This window comes from Triticum dicoccoides, chromosome 4A (genome assembly GCF_002162155.2).
Source record: "Triticum dicoccoides isolate Atlit2015 ecotype Zavitan chromosome 4A, WEW_v2.0, whole genome shotgun sequence".
Taxonomy (NCBI): domain Eukaryota; kingdom Viridiplantae; phylum Streptophyta; class Magnoliopsida; order Poales; family Poaceae; genus Triticum; species Triticum dicoccoides.
Window position 1 is genome coordinate 679,359,656 of NC_041386.1, and position 22,060 is coordinate 679,381,715.

At 40.9% G+C, this 22,060-nt stretch overlaps 1 pseudogene; it reads left to right on the forward strand.

Annotated features, from left to right (window-relative positions):
* Positions 1-308: 308 nt before the first annotated feature.
* On the forward strand, positions 309-22,060 carry LOC119284071 (annotated as a pseudogene).

Consider the following 22,060-nt stretch of genomic DNA (forward strand, 5'->3'; position numbering starts at 1 on the left):
TGTTTAGGACGACCGTGCGCCCAACCGGCCGACCCAATTCACGTCCGTGCAGAAAACCATGCAAAATGAACTGCGCACCACCAAAAATAGCAACTTCTGATTTGTCTTAACTGAAAGAATAGCCTGAACTCTTAGAGAAGGCACAGAACTTCTTCAGATTCACCTATCTTTGTTGAGGCTTTCAAATTTACCCGCAAAAAAAAGCATTTTGCAGAAAAAGGGAGTACTATTGAATGTTAATAAATAATTCTTCTGCAGGTTGATACATAATTCACAAGACCACTTCACGCGCTACCCGGCCGCTGAAAATGGCCATTTCGTGCCGGCTCCGGCGCAGCAGCTGTCTTGCTGCAACGCTGCCTACTATGCTCAATGCTCAAAGCATAGTGAACCACCTTACTGAAACTAATCAGAGAAGCATGTGGGCTAGCAGAAGGATAGTGGAGGACGAACAACTGTACATAATCCATGTTCAGGGCAATGCTGGCATCAGTCTCCCAGTTACGCTAGTCGTCAAGAAGCTCCAGAGTGTGGATGGAATAGTGGACGGTAATCCGGAGAACCGCTGCAAGTCAGAGATGATCCTGTAAGCCAGCATCTGTCACGACAACATCGTCAACATCCTACACTTCATCCAGAGGGAAGACGCGATGATGCTCGTTTACGCGTACGAGGTGAATGGCAGCCTTGACCATTGGCTGCACTGGTGGAGGAGGGTGAACCACCACTCAGCTGGCCGCAGAGGAAGGCCATCGCCATTGGCGTGGCCCAAGGGCTCTGCCACTTACACCATGGATGCAATAGACCGATTGTCCACCACAACATCACCTCTAATAACATTTTGCTTGATCAGGAGTTGAATGCCAAGATCGCCAGTTTTGGTGCTGCACAGATGAACATAACCGGGCTCAACCAGCCATTGCCTATCGCGGGGTTTGTATTTGGTAACTTTGGATACACAGCTCCAGGTATGGTGGGCGATCTATGCTTGCAATGAAATTCCATCTTATAACTAGCATGATCATTTACTAAATAGACATATAATTTGTTATTTGTAGAATATGGGAGGGCGGCAAGCCAGCTGGCGGAGAAGGTAGACACGTACAGCTTCGGTGTGGTGCTGCTGGAGCTTGTCATGGGGAGGGTGGCCAATGGAGCAGATGGTCAGTGAGCAATATGGGCAAGTGACAACTTCAGTAAGCCGATGGCGAAGAAGCTGCAACGGTTTAAGATTGTTGTTGACAAGGGCATCCCAGATCAAGAAAGGTACATGGAGGAGATGGCAACCATGTTCAGGTTGGGTGTGGATTGCACTGTCGAGGATCCGCAGCAAAGGACTTCCATGAAGATGGCTCTCAAACAACTCCGTTGTGGCCATGGGCGCGGCCGATTCGGTGGCCTTCTCACCAGCTATAGCATGTAGGGCCACCAGCTAAACCAAGTACCTTAACTTTATTTACTTTTTTAAAAAGGGGGAAAAGGCAAAGGCCTTCCCTACTGTTCACATGAAAAAGAAAGAAATTGAAATGTCCCTGATTACAATGGGCACTTATATCAAAAAAATGTTGCTTCCTCCCATAATAATTGTTGCCACTTGCTTTTATCCGTGCACGATGTGGTTGCAATGCTTGAAAACATGAAGTTTTCATAATGCTATTGAAACGGTGTTTGTTCTGTTTCTGACTGCTTCGCACATGCCTATATGACGTAACACTTCTGTTGAATCTTTAATGATGTTAATATTTGGAGTGATTGCTAATTTGGAAGTTGCAAAATGAACTTTCTTGCTGCAGAATATTGAGTTAATTAGGCAACACAACATTCTCATATTTCTGACATCGAAATCTTGAATTCTTAGGAAGTATCCCCTCTAGATGTTTGCAGGAGAGCCAAATTATGTTCTTCTTGGGCACCCAATGGAAAGGAACAAATGAAGAGCACACCTATTTTGCTGAAATGGATAATCATGAACTGGTAGGCTGCAGTTCTAAATGTAACTTGCCACATTGCCATGAGTATACACTAGTAGAAAACAGGGCTACCGTTCGGCCCTGGCCAGCCCATTAGTCCCAGTTCTTCAAGAACCGGGACCAATGGGGGGTATTAGACCCGGTTCGTGAGCCCAGGGGGCCTGCCGAGGCCTCGTGGGCATTGGTCCTGGTTCGTGTGGAACCATTTGTCCCGGTTCGAGCCACGAACTGGGACCAATGGTCCTCGCCGCTGGCCCACAACCATTGGTCCCGGTTCGTGGCTTTAACCGGGACAGAACGAGTGGCTTTAGTCCCGGTTCATGCCACGAACCGGGACAAATAAATTGCTTACATATACCCACCGCCGCGGCAGAGCACTCCAGAGTGCTCTATTTTGTCAAGCCGGCGAGGGGAGGGCATTTGGGTGCTCTAGTTCACCTCCTATGCACATGAGGTGTTCGATGAAATGCCCGAGCCACACTAGTTAAGCTTTCTCCTCTCGAAACTCGACCTCCGAGCTCCATTTTCAACGAGATTTGTCTAGATTTAGCGGTCCGTCCTGCCCCGTCCCCGCCCCGTCTTCACCGCCTTCGATCGCCCGCGCCGATCTCGTCACCGGCACCATCGTGGTGAGCCTCTTGTTCTTATCTTCTTTCTGAAAGAAAAAATCCTGACTTCGGATAGATACTTGTCTAATTTTCTTACTTTTATTATTCCTTGTTATTATATAGTGCGAAGGTTTTGGTATCCGCCCCCGTCGGCCCTCGTCCTGTCTATGATTCAGATGTGGTATATATTATCTTTTCATAACTATTTGGTTCATTTATTATTTATGACAATTATGCCGACCAATGTGACATAGATTTTATTTATGTAGGAGGTTGTTGAACCGGAAATTCCAACCGACCCTATTGTCGAGAGGTTAAATTTAGTTGAAGAAGAAAACAATTACTTGAAGAAAAAAAATAAGAAAAATTGAGGAGGAGAAGATGATATTGGAGTTGCATGTTGCGGATCTCGTCGATGATCACAAGATCAAGATGGATGCAATGCGGTTGAAGATTAAAAAGATTAGAAAATATGCCATTCATACCGAGGCTTGGTATCCTTATGCAGTTGGATCAGTTGTTACCTTAGATGCTCTGGAGAGCTATATGTTGTTCAATGAGAACTATGTATGTACTTTGGTTTTAATGCTCTGGAGAACTATGTATGTACTTTGGTTTCAGAGTTCATTTCAAATGCTTTTCAACTTCATGGTCTTACAGCTTTGAATGGTGCATTTTGAACACAGAAAAACAAGGAAGTTCAAATAAGTTCAAAAAAAATTGAAATCCCTTTGTAAAAGACGAGTTTCCGTATGAAACCCTCATACTTCGAAAGCCTCTCTACTTTCTTGCACATGCTATGTGGGTGAAATGATGATACCATGCCAACTTGGAACCTTTTCAGAGTTCATTTCAAATGCTTTTCAATTTCATGGTCTTATAGCTCAAAATAATCAGTAAATGCATGAAAAATAACAAATGAAGTCAGAAAGGGTTGTAAATTGATGATGTGGCTTTGAATGGTGCATTTTGAACACATAAAAACAAGGGGGTTCAAATAAGTTCAAAAGAAATGAAATCCCTTTGTAACAGACGAGTTTCCGTATGAAACCCTGATACTTCGAAGGAGATTGTCTATTTTGTACACGAAGTGCATCCAGTTTTTGCCGTAAGCCTCTCTACTTTCTTGCACATGCTATGTGGGTGAAATGATGATACCATGCCAACTTGGAACCTTTTCAGAGTTCATTTCAAATGATTTTCAATTTCATGGTCTTATAACTCAAAATAATCAGTAAATGCATGAAAAATAACAAATGAAGTCAGAAAGGGTTGTAAATTGATGATGTGGCTTTGAATGGTGCATTTTTAACATAGAAAAACAAGGGGGTTCAAATAATTTCAAAAGAAATGAAATCCCTTTGTAACAGACGAGTTTCTGTATGAAACCCTGATACTTCGAATGAGATTGTCTGTTTTATACACGAAGTGCATCCAGTTTCTGCCGTAAGCCTCTCTACTTTCTTGCACATGCTATGTGGGTGAAATGATGATACCATGCCAACTTGGAACCTTTTCAGAGTTAATTTCAAATGCTTTTCAATTTCATGGTCTTATAGCTCAAAATAATCAGTAAATGCATGAAAAATAACAAATGAAGTCAGAAACAAAATAAAATAAAATAAATAAGTAATTTGAAACAAAATAATATAAACTTTAATAAAATAGATAAGTAGAAACAAAAAAGACTTTAATAACATAAATGAAATTTATGAAACTAAAATTATCAAAGTATTTTCTGTTCAAAACATTATAAGCAACTTCTAGTATTATTGAAACTAAAATTATATAAAATTGATGCAACTAAAATTATCAAAGTATTTTCTGTTCAAAATCATTAAAAGCAAAAAGAATTTTCATAAAGAACTTTTTTGTTAGAAACTTTAATAGCAAAAAGAATTATCATAAAATAAAATTAATAAGTAATTATAAAAAAATAAAAAAATAAGTATTTTATTGTAAGTAGAAACAAAACAAAATAAATAAAGCAAAAAAGAAAACAAAAAAACTGGGAAAAATAAAAAAAATTGACACCAACTAGGCCACCACGGCCTGAATACGACTAGAAACCCATCCATGGGCCAGGATTCAGGCCCGCAGTAGGCCCAGAAGGCCCAACAGGCAAAGTTGTAGCAAGTAGGCCCGTAAGCCTGCAGTGGAGAGGAGCTCGAGAGGGGTGCGGCAGTGGGGCTTATAAACCACTGCGTGCCCCTCTCAACTAGTGAGGTGGGTGATAACCCACAAGTGTAGGGGATCACAACAGCTTTCGAGGGTGAAGTACAGCCCAAATTTATTGATTCGACACAAGGGGAGCCAAAGAATATTCTTGAGTATTAGCAATTGAGTTGTCAATTCAACCACACCTGGATAACTTAGTATCTGCAGCAAAATATTTAGTAGCAAGAGTGGTATGATAGTAATGGTAACAGTAGCAACAGAAAAGGTAAATGTTTTTCGGTTTTTGTAGTAGTTGTAACAGTAGCAACGGAAAAGTAAATAAGCGAAGAACAATATGTGAAAAGCTCATAGGCAATGGATCAGTGATGGATAATTATGCCGGATGCGATTCCTCATGCAATAGTTATAACATAGGGTGATATAGAACTAGCTCCAATTCATCAATGTAATGTAGGCATGTATTCCGTAAATAGTCACACGTGCTTATGGAAAAGAACTTGCATGACATCTTTTGTCCTACCCTCCCGTGGCAGCGGGGTCCTAGTGGAAACTAAGGGATATTAAGGCCTCCTTTTAATAGAGAACTGGACCAAAGCATTATAACATAGTGAATACATGAACTCCTCAAACTACGGTCATCACCGAGAAGTATCCCGATTATTGTCACTTCGGGGTTGTCGGATCATAACACATAATAGGTGACTATAGACTTGCAAGATAGGATCAAGAACACACATATATTCATGAAAACATAATAGGTTCAGATATGGAATCATGGCACTCGGGCCCTAGTGACAAGCATTAAGCATAGCAAAGTCATAGCAACATCAATCTCAGAACATAGTGGATACTAGGGATAAAACCCTAACAAAACTAACTTGATTACATGGTAAATCTCATCCAACCAATCACCGTCCAGCAAGCCTACAATGGAATTACTCACGCACGGCGGTGAGCATCATGAAATTGGTGATGGAGGATGGTTGATGATGACGACGACGACGAATCCCCCTCTCCGGAGCCCCGAACGGACTCCAGATCAGCCCTCCCGAGAGAGATTAGGGCTTGGCGGTGACTTCGTGTCGTGAAACACGATGAAATTTCTCCTTGAATTTTTTTATCCCCGAGACAGTATATATGGAGTTGGAGTTGAGGTCGGAGGAGGTCCGGGGGCCCATGAGATAGGAGGGCGCGCCCCTGGGGGAGGGGGGTGCCCCCTGTCTCGTGGACAGCCCGTGGGCCCCCTGGCCTTGATTCTTTCGCGAAAAATTCTTATTAATTCTGAAAAGTGCCTCCGTGGATTTCCAGGACATTCCGAGAACTTTTCTTTTCTACACATAAAACAACATCATGGCAGTTCTGCTGAAAACAGCGTCAGTCCGGGTTAGTTTCATTCAAATCATGCAAGTTAGAGTCCAAAACAAGGGCAAAAGTGTTTGGAAAAGTAGATACGTTGGAGACGTATCAACTCCCCCAAGCTTAAACCTTTGCTTGTCCTCAAGCAATTCAGTTGACAAACTGAAAGTGATAAAGAAAAAACTTTTACAAACTCTGTTTGCTCTTGTTGTTGCAAACATGAAAAGCCAGCATTCAAGTTTCAGCAAATATTATGAACTAACCATACACACGATAACACATAGGTCTCACAATTACTCATATCAATAGCATAATCAGCTAGCGAGTCATAATAATCAAACTCGGATGACAACACTTTCTCAAAATAATCATAACATGATATAACAAAATGGTATCTCGCTAGCCCTTTCTGAGACCGCAAAACATAAATGCAGAGCACCTTTAAAGATCAAGGACTGACTAAACATTGTAATTCATGGTAAAAGAGATCCAGTCAAGTCATACCCAATATAAACCAATAATAATGAATGCAAATGACAGTGTGCTCTCCAGCGGGTGCTTTTAATAAGAAGGATGATGACTCAACATAAAAGTAAATTGATAGGCCCTTCACAGAGGGAAGCAGGGATTTGTAGAGGTGCCAGAGCTCGATTTTTAAAAATAGAGATTGAATAACATTTTGAGCGGCATACTTTCGCTGTCAACACAACACCTATGAGATGGCTGTATCTTCCATACTAAATGCATTATAGACAGTTCCCAAACAGAATGGTAAAGGTTTATACTCTCCCAACCACCAACAAGCATCAATCCATGGCTTGCTTGAAACAACGAGTGCCTCCAACATACAACAGCCCTGGGGGAGTTTTGTTTAATTATTTTGATTTGCTTTGATCTTTTTGGATCATGGGACTGGGCATCCCGGTTACCGGCCCTTTCTCGTGAATGAGGAGCGGAGTCCACTCCTCTGAGAATAACACACCTAGCATGGAAGATATAGGCAGCCCTAGTTGTAACATGAGCTGCTCGAGCATACAAAACAGAATTTCATTTGAAGGTTTGGTGTTTGGCACATACAAATTTACTTGGAACGGCAGGTAGATACCGCATATAGGAAGGTATAGTGGACTCATATGGAACAACTTTGGGGTTTAAGGAGTTTGGATGCACAAGCAGTATTCCCGCTTAGTACAGGTGAAGGCTAGCAAAAGACTGAGAAGCGACCAACTGAGAGAGCGACAACAGTCGTAAGCATGCATTAAAATTAATTCACACCGGATGCAAGCATGAGTAGGATATAATCCACCATGAACATAAATATCATGAAGGCTATGTTGATTTGATTCAACTACATGCGTGAACATGTGCCAAGTCGAGTCACTCAATTCATTCAAAGGAGGATACCATCCCATCATATCACATCATAATCATTCTAATAGCATGTTGGCACGCAAGGTAAACCATTATCTATCTATACCTATACTAATTACAGACTCCCAAGAAATTATCATGTTAATCAGAAATTAGCAACCGTTAATCTAGGATGGGACCGCGTTATTACGGTCTAGATTAACTTCCGTACAGAAAAAACCAACAAACCTTTAGGCCAACTAAGTTTGGCCGAAAACAGATTGATTTGAAAGCCCAACATCTTTGAAGCTGAAAAACTGGCCCATAATGCTCTCACGGTTCTAGAAAAATAAGTTAAACGAGAATATCTCCAATATATGTTCCTCCACCGTCTCCTCTTCTCCCTGCAAAAAAACAACAAATCTGAAGAGTCCATATCTCTCACGTCTCTCTCTAAAGCTTTCATGTTTCTTTTCTATCTCTCACGTCTCTCTCTAAAGCTTTCATGTTTCTTTTCTTCTCTCATGTCTTTTCCTCCCCGATGGAAAACAGATATGTATCTCTCTTAAATTGGAGGAATCCTTTCAAGAAAAGAGTCCATCTGATCAAGAGAAAATACATGGTGTTTGATGAACAACCGGCTCTCCTGAACCAATTGGTGCTCAGCATACCTCCGAGCTTGATCTGCTTTTCATCTCTTGCTTGGGTTCCTGCAGGAAGCGCACACGACCTCTCTTCATGTTGCCGCCACATAGCTGGGGCCTAATCTATGCATGCTACTATGATGTACTAGAGTACCAGACTATCAGGTCAATGTATGTGTCCTAGATCAACCATAAGCCTGATAGCTATGGTGCTGCAGCGCCGCCAGAGCCGCTGCATCCATGAGCAGAGACTCCCCCTGCATGGCGGATCTCCTATCTGCACCACCACCTCGCCCATGGACTCCTCTCAAGTCTCAACATGGAAGTGGACGGTGGAACGTGACGCCCTCCTCACTAGCAATTGTATGTTTCTGCAACTAGCTTGCATTCAAGCTAGACCTAGGTATGTGCTCTGTTCTGTACTTCTGCTGTAGACCTAGGTATCTACTCTGTTCTGTACTTAATTTATTGAATGACTGAATTGCAGACTTTTTTTGGTTCTGTTGGTAATTTATTGACGAACATTGGTTGCAAATCAGCGTGCAGTATTTTCACCATCAGCCATCTAATCTGCGGTTGAAAGTGGTTTTTTATCAATCTGAGAAATATGTTTGGGTCTCTCTTTCTGCTAGCCAATCAGTTCACTCTTTAAGTATGCACGCGCTCTCATGAGATGTTGTGTATGAGTGCAAACTGGTACAATTTCGATTTGTCCGCTGTTTCTCATCTCCATCAGATTGGCTTCAATTATCCGTTCAGCTAGCCATCCTATGTTTTAGATGAATTGAGCAATGCACAACGCTACTAGATTTTCTACTTATATGTTCTAACAACGACCTATAAACTGGTAAGAAGTATAAACAATAACTTTAATTTCTCAGAAGTACAATATTTGTACAGAACGGCAGAGTCCATGGCCATAGTTTCCCCATGGCATGAAACACACTTTTTAACCTCCTAGATGTCAATAGGATTAGACTATAATTTCCATGTACATATCTTCAGCCATCTATAATCTGTGTCTTCTGTTTGATTGCTCCCTAAGTATGAATTGCTTACTCCATACTTTGCTGAAAGTTAGACAATCAGAGTAGGCAATTTGGTAATTACGTGAGACAATCAGAGTAGGCAACTTGGTTATTATGTGAGAAATTTTATTCGGATATTTGTTTTAGTCTGATATAGATGTTCAGAAAATCCACTATTTTCTACAATTTGTTGTTGGCATTAATTAGTTATTTCCATATGAATTAAGAAGAGAAATTCCTAATCTCAATCATTGTCTTTAGTAGATCCTTCAGTTATATAGGTTATTAAGGGAAATGATCAGATCTGGCACTAATTGGAGTAAATGGTTCTGTTGGTAATTTATTGACGAACATTGATTGCAAATCAGCGTGCAGTATTTTCACCATCAACCATCTAATCTGCGGTTGAAAGTGGTTTTTTATCAATCTTAGATATATGTTTGGGTCTCTCTTTCTGCTAGCCAATCAGTTCACTCTTTAAGTATGCACGTGCTCTCATGAGATATTGTGTATGAGTGCAAACTGGTATAATTTGGATTTGTCCGCTGTTTCTCATGTCCATCAGATTGGCTTCAATTATCCGTTCAGCTAGCCATCCTATGTTTTAGATGAATCGAGCAATGCGCAACGCTACTAGATTTTCTACTTATATGTTCTAACAACGACCTATAAACTGGTAAGAAGTATAAACAATAACTTTAATTTCTCAGAAGTACAATATTTGTACAGAACGGCAGAGTCCATGGCCATAGTTTCCCCATGGTATGAAACACACTTTCTAACCTCCTAGATGTCAATAGGATTAGACTATAATTTCCATGTACATATCTTCAGCCATCTATAATCTGTGTCTTTTGTTTGATTGCTCCCTAAGTATGAATTGCTTACTCCATACTTTCCTGAAAGTTAGACAATCAAAGTAGGCAACTTGGTTATTATGTGAGAAATTTTATTCGGATATTTGTTTTAGTCAGATACAGATGTTCAGAAAATGCACTATTTTCTACAATTTGTTGTTGGCATTAATTAGTTATTTCCTCATGAATTAAGAAGAGAAATTCCTAATCTCAATCATTGTCTTTAGTAGATCCTTCAGTTATATAGGTTATTAAGGGAAATGATCAGATCTGGCACTAATTGGAGTAAATGAGGATCAGAATGGTTAATAACCAAGAATTGACTATGATCTTTCCTTCTTGAGGAGATACATAGGTGGCACGGTTGCAAGAAGGTTTATTTGGCTGGAACAAGATTTTATGTTCAAGAATAAATTATGCTAATTTTTTTGTTAGCTACATGTATGGCACATATAAGTAATATTTGTTTGCTACAAAGCTATACACCTACGCTTCTTTACCTCTATCAACATAGTGGTGCAGACTTACAATTATTGAGCCCTAGGAAAGTTGTGATTAGTAAATTTACATTTCCATAAGTAGTTGCGAGGAAACACTCCAACACAATTTGAATCGACCGAGCGAAGATAATAATTGGGGTGCTCTCTTCTCAGGATCTATATACTATAGATGTTAACACTGATTCACTGTTGTGCATGTTTAAAGAAGCCCGGCCCCACGTAATCTTCCACCATATGAATACCACAATGAGCTTTATTAGTGCTGCTTTGCTGAATCTCGATGATTAAATTAACACCTTATTTTCCATATATATGTAAAATGGTTGCTGATGGTTTACAACAATGCAGTCCTGAACATACAATGTGACTCCTTTCATCCCAGTAAATACATACATAGGGATGGACTAAGATGTTAGCTTTTTTCGACATGTTTGGTTTTATGTCAACAAATCATGTTCATATGTTCTCCTTTTTTTTCTGCAAACAGATCAGTATATTTTCTTAGAGTTTATGGACGTCACACTACCTTGGATGTTCCTGCTTTCATATCAAAATTTTAGGACAGACATTGCTGAATTTACTGTTTGAGATATAATGTATTTCCGAAAATCGATTTAACTGAGATTAGTTTTTGTAGTGAGGCCTCTAAAACTTCCATGATTAGCGGATGCAATAAAGTATTTGAGGTTATGTTTGGTTTTAATTATTCAGTTGGAGCAGAGGCTCTATTTTATCTAATCTGCATATGAGAGATGTACTTCAGGTTAGTGGCGGAGGTATCTTCTTAATAGCTGATGGATTCCTAATTCACGGCTTGCTAGCACCTTCCTATGTTATGTCACTTTCCTACGTGAGTTTATGGGCAATCTGCTACATGTTGAACATGCCATACAAAATTCAAGAGAATTTCTGCACCAACCTTGAGTTAATTCCGGGTAATCACTTCGATTTTTTTGTATCCTCGGGAATCTTTTAAGAACAGACAAGCTTCATGGTATCTCTTATTGATTGTTTGTATCATACGAGATCAAGTAGTCAATAGATGGACATATGAGTATGTATGTTGTTCTTATATTGTATGGCTAAATATGTATGTACAGTCTACATCGATTCAAGAATTAACTTAATATATGAAATTCTGAACCAAAGTATGTTTACTTTGTATTAGTGAAGCATCCTGATGTAAAGCTTTTCTTAAATTGTTGCAATGAAAAAAGTGGGCAGGCTGATTGAGTGTTTGCTAGAATTTCCACAAGGATCTCCTTTTTTCTTTTCTTTTGATAAGATTGGCATGGATGGTGTCCACTGTCTTGATGTTGTAAACTGTTCCAAGAATGCAAAGACATGTGTTTTAATCTTTATGTGCAAATATATTTAATGGTAATCGAAATATTTCTTTCCTAAATGATAACACTATTTTTTGGGGTTCTAAGTCTATATATATACATCACAACTGGAGTCCGAGTACTGAACATTAATATTATAATTCTTGATGGCAAACAAATTTCAACAGAGCAACGTGAACATGTCATTGTTAGTGTGTACCTGTTCATCCTGCAACCAAACAATATCACATTTCCCGGCAAATAAAGTGTTTAGTGAAATATTAGATCATTTTTATTTACCTGGTAACCTTAGAACATGAATTATATGATCTTAGAATGTCATTTCACAATTTCTGCTTTTATGGATACGATATGATGTGAATAACGCATGTTACTATTTGTATACGACGCAAACACGTGAATATGTATCGAGTCTGCGACACCTGCAAGCATTTGGGGTCGTGGCAAGAAGCTGAAATGATAGATTATGTATTGTTGTACTGTGTATAAAAGTTTGGACATGTATAAATGTACTGCTAGCCAGCCACATATGTACCAGAAAGATACAGCAGATTTGGACATGTATATTTTTTTTATAAATTAGTGTGTTTCCGAAGTTTTTGATGCACTAGAGAATTGGAGTGTTAAGGGTGAGAGGATCAATGTGGATGTACAAAATGAAGGATTTTGTCAGTGCAGTTGTATAGCTGCTGGATAGTTTTATTTTTGGATGATGTATCGTTAATGATCTATTGTAATTTTACGCTGTCGAATTTTTTTTTACATGTTCGGCGTATTGTTTTGGAGATGACATGAATATTCTTTTTCTCAGAGGTTTCCTGATTACTCTTGATTGAAATAATAACACCTCCATCGATGAATAATTAATTTATTATGTCTTGATTATATAATTTTAATCATTCCCGCAAAATAGAATAGATATATACATGCTTTATATGTCAAGTTTATTTTATGCCTTATTACTTTGCTAAAATATCTTTTTTCTCTATAGAATGTCCACTCAAACTAATATTACCAGGACCGGTGGAACACAGAAGAGAAAACAATCATTTTCGTAACACAGTATACACATGCCCAATGATTATAACTAGCCCGTGCAAACGCACGGGTTGACGACTAGTAACTCATAGCTAATCAAGCATGACACAAGCAACTATAACCTCTAAATGTCATTACAAATATGTTTATTTCATAATAGCTGACTCAGGAACGATGAATCATCATATTTACAAAAACAAGAGAGGTCAAGTTCATATCAGCTTTTCTCATCCCAATAAGTCCATCATATTTCATCATTATTGCCTTTCACTCGCACGACCGAACGATGTGTATAATAATAAGAGTGTACGTGCATTGGACTAAGCTGGAATCTGCAAGCATTCAACTCAAGAGAGAAGACAAGTAATATGGGCTCTAATTATAAATAATTATTCATGCATATGAGAGCCACTAAACATTTTCAATATGGTCTTCTCGACCCTCAGAAGAAAGAAAAGAAAATAAAACTATTTACACGGGAAAGCTCCCAACAAGTAAAAGAAGAACGAGAAATCTTTTTGGGTTTTAATTTTAATTTCTACTACAAGCAAGGAAATTAAACTAACTAATTTTTTGGGTTTTTCTTAAGGTTTATCAAACACACAAGAAGAAAACTAGAAAAGGAGATTTAAACTAACATGGATAATACAATGAAAGAGTATGAGCACCGACGACTAGTGTGTGAACATGAATGTAAAGTCGGTGAGAAATACGTACTCCCCCAAGCTTAGGCTTTTGGCCTAAGTTGGTTTAATACCAAGGACCGCCTGGCTGATATCCATAAGTGAAACTGGGATTGTACTGAGATGCAGAGGCAACAGCCTCCTGGGCAGCAGCGTGTTGGCGGGCTGCCTCCATTTCCCTCTCATATTCAGTGGCTTCTTCCCTGGTGATAACATATCCTCCTCTTGCCTGATAATCAAAAAGGTAGGGAGCAGGAAGAGTGACAGGGACGACGTTGTGTCTATCATAGATTAGTCGATAATGGAGGAATTGTTCATTCCTCTGAAGAAATTTATGATCAAACATAGCTTCTTTATCTAAATAAGCAGGATGTACAATCATATCCCCCTCTCGTGGAGCTATATTAAGAAAATTTGCCACACGGGTTGCATAAATTCCTCAAAAGAAATTTCCCTTTTTACTATTATTATGCAACCTACGTACAACTATTGCCCCCAAGTTATAACCTCTGTAAGCAAACACAACACTCTTGAGGACACAAAGATTAGGAGCACACAAGTGACTTACTTCGTCCTTACCGTTAATGCATTTACCAATAAAGAGAGCAAAGTAATGTATAGCAGGAAAATGAATGCTCCCTATGGTAGCTTGTGCTACGTCCCTAGATTCTCCCACAGTAATACTAGCAAGAAAATCTCTAAATTCAGATTTGCGAGGATCATTGATATTACCCCACCGAGGGAGTTTGCAAGCAGTTGTGAAATCCTCCAAATCCATGGTATAAGATGTATCATAATTATCAAACATAACACTAGGAGAATTACGCGAAGAAATATATTCGAACCTCCGCACAAAGGAATCAGTTAAATGATAATATTGAGGACACTTATCTTGTAAGAAGTCCTTTAGCTCGGCATTACGCACATACGCATCAAATTCCTCCTTGAAGCCCGCTTCAACCTTAAAATCATCGGATGGCCACTCGCAAGCCCGTACATATGCATCCCTCGGCAATTTAACGTCTTGCTCTCGTATAGCAATCCTTGGCCCTTTCTTTGCCGAGGAGCCACCTTGGTACATTCTCCTAAGCATATTTCTTTTTCTGAAAATTTCTGAAATTTCAGTAACTTCAAAATAAAAGTGCATAAAACTAAACAAGATTGATAGAAACTACTCCTACAAGTGCCTAGAGCCTATATCATGCATTGGAATTGCTTGGGACCTCAAAAATTTAACATGCAAGCTCAAGAACAGGGTCACCAAGGCAGCAAGGATTTGCAATGAATAAAGCACTAGAACAAAAACTAATTGGACCAATGGAGGAGTCACATACCAAGCAACAATCTCCCAAAGCAGTTTTGCAAATGGAGCTTTGAGCTAAGAGATCGAAAATCGCAGCAAAACGAGCTAGAACTTGGGCTTGAGCTGGATGGGGATTTTTTTGGGTAGAAGATGAAGTGTGTGGGTGCTGGCATAAGTGGAGGGGAGCCACCAGGGGCCCACGAGACAGGGGGGAGCGCCCTACAGGGGGGCGCGCCCTCCTCTCTCGTGGCCTGGTGCTTGGCCCTCCTGCAGTGTTTTCAGTGCCTAAAATCCTCAAATATTTCAGAAAAAATCATACTAAATTTGCAGGGCATTTGGAGCACTTTTATTTTCGGACTATCTTTTTATTGCACGGATAAATCAGAAAACAGACAGATAATATTATTTTTGCTTTATTTATTCTAAATAACAGAAAGTAAAAAGAGGGTACAGAAGGTTGTGCCTTCTAGTTTCATCCATCTCGTGATCATCAAAATGAATCCACTAACAAGGTTGATCAAGTCTTGTTAACAAACTCCTTCCGAATAACACGGAACAGGAGAAATTTCTAATAACACTAAGTTACCTCAACGGGGATATGAAAATCCCCAACAATAAGAATATCATACTTTTTCTTGACAGTAGGGAGAGGAAATTCAAAACCTCCAAAAATGATAGTTGGAACTTTTTCAATAGAATTGATGCTATGAACTTGAGATTGTTTCCTCGGAAAGTGTACCGTATGCTCATTACCATTAACATGAAAAGTGAGATTGCCTTTGTTGCAATCAATAACAGCCCCTGCAGTATTAAGAAAAGGTCTACCAAGGATAATAGACATACTATTGTCCTCGGGAATATCAAGAATAACAAAGTCCGTTAAAATAGTGACATTTGCAACCACAACAGGCACATCCTCACAAATACCGACAGGTATAGCAGTTGATTTATCGGCCATTTGCAAAGATATTTCAGTAGGTGTCAACTTATTCAATTCAAGTCTACGATATAAAGAGAGAGGCATAACACTAACACCGGCTCCAAGATCACATAAAGCAGTTCTAACATAATTTCTTTTAATGGAGCATGGTATAGTTGGTACACCCGGACCTCCAAGTTTCTTTGGTATTCCACCCTTAAAAGTGTAATTAGCAAGCATGGTGGAAATTTCTGCTTCTGGTATCTTTCTTTTATTTGTGATGATATCCTTCATATATTTAGCATAAGGATTTGCTTTAAGCATATCAGTTAAGCGCATACGTAAGAAAATAGGTCTAATCATTTCCGCAAAACGCTCAAAATCCTCATCATATTTGACTTGGATGGTTTAGGAGGAAAGGTCATGGGTTTCTGAACCCATGGTTCTCTTTCTTTGCCGTGCTTCCTAGCAACAAAATCTCTCTTATCATAACGTTGATTCTTTTATTGTGGGTTATCAAGATCAACAACAGGTTCAATCTCTACATCATTATCTTTGCTAGGTTGAGCATCAACATGAACATTATCATTAACATTATTACTAGGTTCATGTTCATCACCTGATTGCGTTTCAGCATCAGAAATAGAAATATTATTAGGATTCTCAGGTGTTTCTACATTAGGTTCACTAGAAGTTTGCAAAGTTCTATCATTTTTCTTCTTCTTCTTAGGAGAACTAGGTGCCTCTAAATTATTTCTCTAAGAATCTTGCTCGATTCTCTTAGGGTGGCCTTCAGGATACAAAGGTTCCTGAGTCATTCTACCAGTTCAGGATACAAACGACACCGATGGTCAAGAAGGACTGGGTGAAGAAGAGGGCTATGTTCATGATGGCTCCGGTGACCCATTAATGCCGGTACAAGAAGAGGGCTATGTTCATGATGGCTCCGGTGACCCAATGGAGGTACAAGAAGGAGACCGTGCTGACTGCTCCGGTGACCGAACCGAGTCCGGCCAGGTATATATATATTAGTTAAGCCCGTGCTGGCTAGTTAATTGATGCATTCATTGTTTTCATATGTACACATATTAATTAATCGTCTTTATTCTTTTTCTCTAGCCCTCCGGATCGAGCTCAACTTCGGTAAAGAAACGAAGCCTGAAGAAAAAGTTGCGCTCAGATGAAAGGTTTGAGATCACAGCAATCGCGCGCGATGGCAAGCCGATTGAACCCATCCGAACAAGGGATGCATTTCGTGCTCAGTGCGGGGTTCTTGTTAGGGCAAGATCCCGATCAGTGTCCAGCAATGGTTAAAGCCAAAGAAGGAAGACCCTGAGGTGCCAACGTCTTATGTCTCCGATATGCAGAAAGAAGATCTTTGGACAACGCTTAAGGCAAATTTCACCCTACCACCAGAGGAGGATCCAGAGAAGCCAGTTAAAGAGGAATTGATCAAGTCTCATGCTCTTAAGAAGATGGCAGAACTATTGAGGAGGTGGAAGAATGAGCTGAAAATGTTTGTCGACAAAGAAGAGACACTAGAATTCACCGGCCAGTTTGAGAAGATCAGAGATCAATGGCCCGCATTTGTGGCCCACAAGACATCGGAAAAGAGTAAGAAGATGTCAGCGACAAACAAGATTAATGCTGCGAAGAAGAAGCATCACCATCGCATGGGGTCAGGTGGTTACCTCAAAGCCCGACCTTTGTGGGACAAGGCTGGGAATGACCTGATTGCTAAAGGGGTCGAACCAGAGACATTGAGATGGCCAGACCGTTGCTGGACTTGGTTCTTCGGGGTTGGCAGAACCGTGGACCCTGTATCAGGGAAGTGCCTTTGGACGGAAGAGCAACTGCGAATACCCGTAAAGAAGCTTCGGCACTATATCGCCGCAGCACAGGAAGGGACGTTCGTTCCAGACATAGAGAAGGACGAGCTCACAATGGCCCTTGGGAATCCTGAGCACCCTGGACGGACACGAGGCACGCCAGGCTCCATTCCGTGGAAGGCTGGGTTTCTGGACGCAGGGGGTTACAAAACCCAGGAGAGGAGGAAGAAAGTGGAGCATAGCCAACTGCAGGCGCTGCACGAAAGGGTACAAGGGCTAGAGGAACGAGAAGCAGATCGCAGCAAACGACCTGCCGAAGCTTCCCCTGAAGCTACCCCGCCATCTCAGCGGAGAAGCAGCATGGCTTCCACCAAGCAGACTCAGCAGCTAGAGCCTGTCTTCGCGGGCTACCCCGTGGATGCTATCACAAAGTCTCAACATTGCCACCTTATGACGTGATGGATGACATTGAAAGTCAAGGCGGCTGTTGGCTCTATTATACCTAATGAACCTGGCTCAACCTACCATGGCCAGCCGATTCCAGAAGGATATGCTAGGGTGATGGTGGATCAAATAACGGACGGATTTGAGGACCTTGAGCTTGACCACCCTACGGGTGAAGGGGAGATTCGGCTGGGTTCTTCTCTGAAGACTCCATGCCTATGGCGGAAGGATCTCATAAACCTTCCGAACTGGACGCCTCCGCCTCCTCCTCCTCATCCGGCGAGTCAGGGCACTCCACCTCCTCCTCCGCCTCCTCCGGCGAGTGATTAGGGCACTCAGCCTCCTTCTTCAGCGCGTGGCGGCACTCCGCCTCCTTCTCCGCCTGTGCCGGCGCGCCCGAGCAGCCAGCTGCCTCCTCCTTCTCCGCCTCGCCAGCAAGGGCAAAAGAGACCCGCCGCCGCCCTCGCTGCTCCGGCGCATCGTAGTCCTTCTCCTCTGCCTCGTAAGCAAGCACGAAATAAGACAGCCGCAGCCGCTCCGTCTGCTCCGGCGTCTAGCAGTACAGCCAGAGGCGGGAGGCAATACAGATACGGTCCATCTCTCAAGCCTCTAGAGAAGTTACCATACGAGAGGACCGAGGAGGAAAACGCGAAGATCGTGCAGACCAAATTGAAGGACTTCTTTGAAGGGTTGAAAGCAAAGAGACATCCACCTCCGGAGGAGAAGGTAGATCCGGTGAAAGCAAAGCGCACTATCGATGCCCTGAGGAAACCACCAAAGTCTCCGCCGAAAACCAACTATGAGGGCATTACTGAAAAGGCATATCTCCAAGCGGAGCGGTCGGGAAGTACTGTCAGTGATCAAAGGTTAAAAGAACGAGCAGCTGGGGAAAAAATTGCCCAGCTCGGCGAACAAGCAAAGCAATCGTGTCCCCCGCTCAATGTGTGTAGCGACATCGTCGCTAATGCTCCGGGGACGGTGCCCGGTTATAGCAATCTTAGAGATTACCTGCCTGATGATGTACATTTTGATTTCTTGGAGGTGGACGAACAAAGATACGAGTACGGGAAGCCTCTCGTCAAAGATGAAAAATCTCTAACAATGATGATGCGAAGATTCCATAATTGGCACATGAAAACCTACAGACAGTCTGGGGGATGATTACTTTGTATCTGAGAATTAAAGAGGAGCACGACCTCATTGGAACTGATCTGTTGCCTGTTCCATTTGAGGAGTTCTTCGAGTTCTTTAATCAAAAGGCCCTCGATAAATTAACGGTCTTCTGCTACTATCTGTAAGTACTATTTCTGTCATTAAGTCTCTATATATAGCTTGGCTCTTTCATTGCATGTATTTATAATTAATATCCTCACTATATTATGCAGATTGAAGATCGTCGAGTGCAAAAAACAAGAAATGTATGATATTGGGTTCATTAACACAAATATCATAGATGAATTTTAGGTTAAAAAGAACGCCGAAGAGGCCGAGGCCAACTTGCTACAGTCGTTGATCAAAAATCAAATCAAAGATTTAATACTCTTTCCTTACAACTTTGAGTGAGTGTTACTGTCTTGTGCATATTCGGTTTCCCTTATTACTCGAGCGAAGTTATAGTAATGTAATTGATGAGTTATGCATGCGTGCGCAGCTTCCACTATGTTCTTCTGGAGATTAAGCTTGAGCGGGGACTAGTAACCGTCTTAGACTCGAGAAGAAAAGATCCTGAAACCTATGCGGACATGACTAAATTGCTCAACAAGTAAGTTCAATCGATCATTATCGCACCATATCGGCAACTTTTCGTTCATTTCCTGATATCTCAAGTAATAATAATTATTTTCTTTGTCTTGCAGGGTTTGGAAACAGTTCACCGCAGAAGCTCCGGGACTGCCGAAGGAGCTGCGATATACATACCCGAAAGTAAGTACTACTAGCTAGCTAGTTGCGCACATCTCCCATTGATTCTATAGCTATACTTTCATCAATGCCATTTATAATGCTTCATTATCAGTTTGATTGACCTCTATTTGGCAGGAACAAGGGAATGATTTTTGTGGATACTACGTGTGCGAGTTCATCTACAACGCGACTTTGAAAAATATGCGGGGCTACTCTAAAAGACAATATGAAGTGCGTAAGCAATAATATTCACAATTTCATTTTATTACACCACCATTTCTATTGAGTTTCATTCATATATGTATTAACCCCCTTCTTCAAATTAGACGTGGCAGATACGGAATGAACTCCTACCACAAGATTGCATGAAAGCAATTCAAGAGGAATTGGCGGCATTCTTTCTTGACCACGTCATCAATAAAGCTGGAGAATACCATGTGAAAGTTGATTTCAAATGCTAGGGGATTGTAAGAGATCTTACATATTGTATATGTATGTAGCCAGTAGTGTCGGATAGATAATACGAAAAGTTGTTGTTCGACCAATCTCTCGGAGAAGGAGAGGTCGATCGATCACTTCTCTCGGTATGCATGACAAACTTCTGTACTTAATGGTTTCCTTCATTTTCTTACTAGCTAGCGTGTCGAGGGCCTCTCTATGTACAGTACGTAGCGTCGACCAAGCACGGACATAAGAGAGGACACTTCTCTCTATTAATTAGCTAGCTAACTCAATATATGAAACACCTAAATTAACCCCCCAAAACCCCCAACACCCCCCTTCAAAAAAGCAAAAACCCCAGCCCCTGAAATGCTGACGCGTGGATGCCTTTTGGTCCCTGTTGGTGCCACCAACTGGGACCAAAGGACCTCCTACCTGGGCTCGGCGCACCGGCCACATGGAGGCCCATTTGTCCCGGTTCGTGTTAGAACCGGGACTAAAGGTCTAGGGCATTAGTAACGACCCTTTAGTCCCGGTTCAAGAACCGGGACAAAAGGCCCTAACCAACCGGGACTAGTGGGGGTTTTTCTACTAGTGATATATATATGTGGAGATACTCATTGGATATTGAAGTTACTTTGTACGGTGACTATATGAATGATTTTGTCAGATGTGTCTGCTTGGATTCAAATAATTTATCAGGGTATCTTGTATATTCCAGATACATCATTGGTGAGGATGTTGTCGAACTGAAGGGCGAAGGGCATGTGAGCTTATTTGAGAAGCATGACATCGTAATGCTTCTCGCATCCAATATAAGTAACCATGCGAAGCAAGAAATATCGGCCAAAATGAAGTCCATGAGAAAACAAAGTGGGTCTCAACTGCTCTAGCTTTCAAGAATGAGTTCTTCGTAGGATGGGGTAGCACATCCAAAATTATGTTAATCTTTGGAGTGCTTGCTCCTTGGAAGCTTGCAAAGGGAACTTTCTTGTTAGGGAATATTGAGTGAAGTCGGTAATATAACATTCTGATGTTTCTGAGAGCAAAGCCCTTGCTGTTCTGTACTGCACATCGTGGATTCTTAGGAAGTATTCCTTTCAGGGATATTTGCAGGAGAACAAATTTATGATATTTCTATGTGGGGATCTAATGAAAATAATCAGATGACACAACTATTTTATCGTTTGAAACTCATAAATGTTATTGCAATGTTGTTGTATTGTGATTACATGAAAGCCAATGTTGCGTGTTTCCTGTGCGAATTTAAAGAATTTGTCTGTTGCTTTAGTTCTCAAACTTTTGTGTTTCACAAATTCTTATCGAGGTATCTTATTTCTTTCAGATACGCCACCAGTGATGTTCTCGAAGTGAAGGGCAAAGTGGCATGTGAGATCAGCTCCTGATGAACTGACATTGACTGAGCTTATGTTCAGTGGTACTTTGAAATATGCTACTTTAGAGTAGATGGTGGCTCTGCTTTCTTTCCTTGGTTGGCGAAAAAAGCTTTAGGATGCCCCAAAGCCACGGTAGGAGCAAGAGTCAACTCAAATGGTTGCTTGAATGCAAGGTACCTAATATACTACTCCTTCATTTCCATAATTCTTGTCGTGGTTGGAGGGAGTAGTAAACAACCTATTGCTGATGTCATAGAAATATATTAG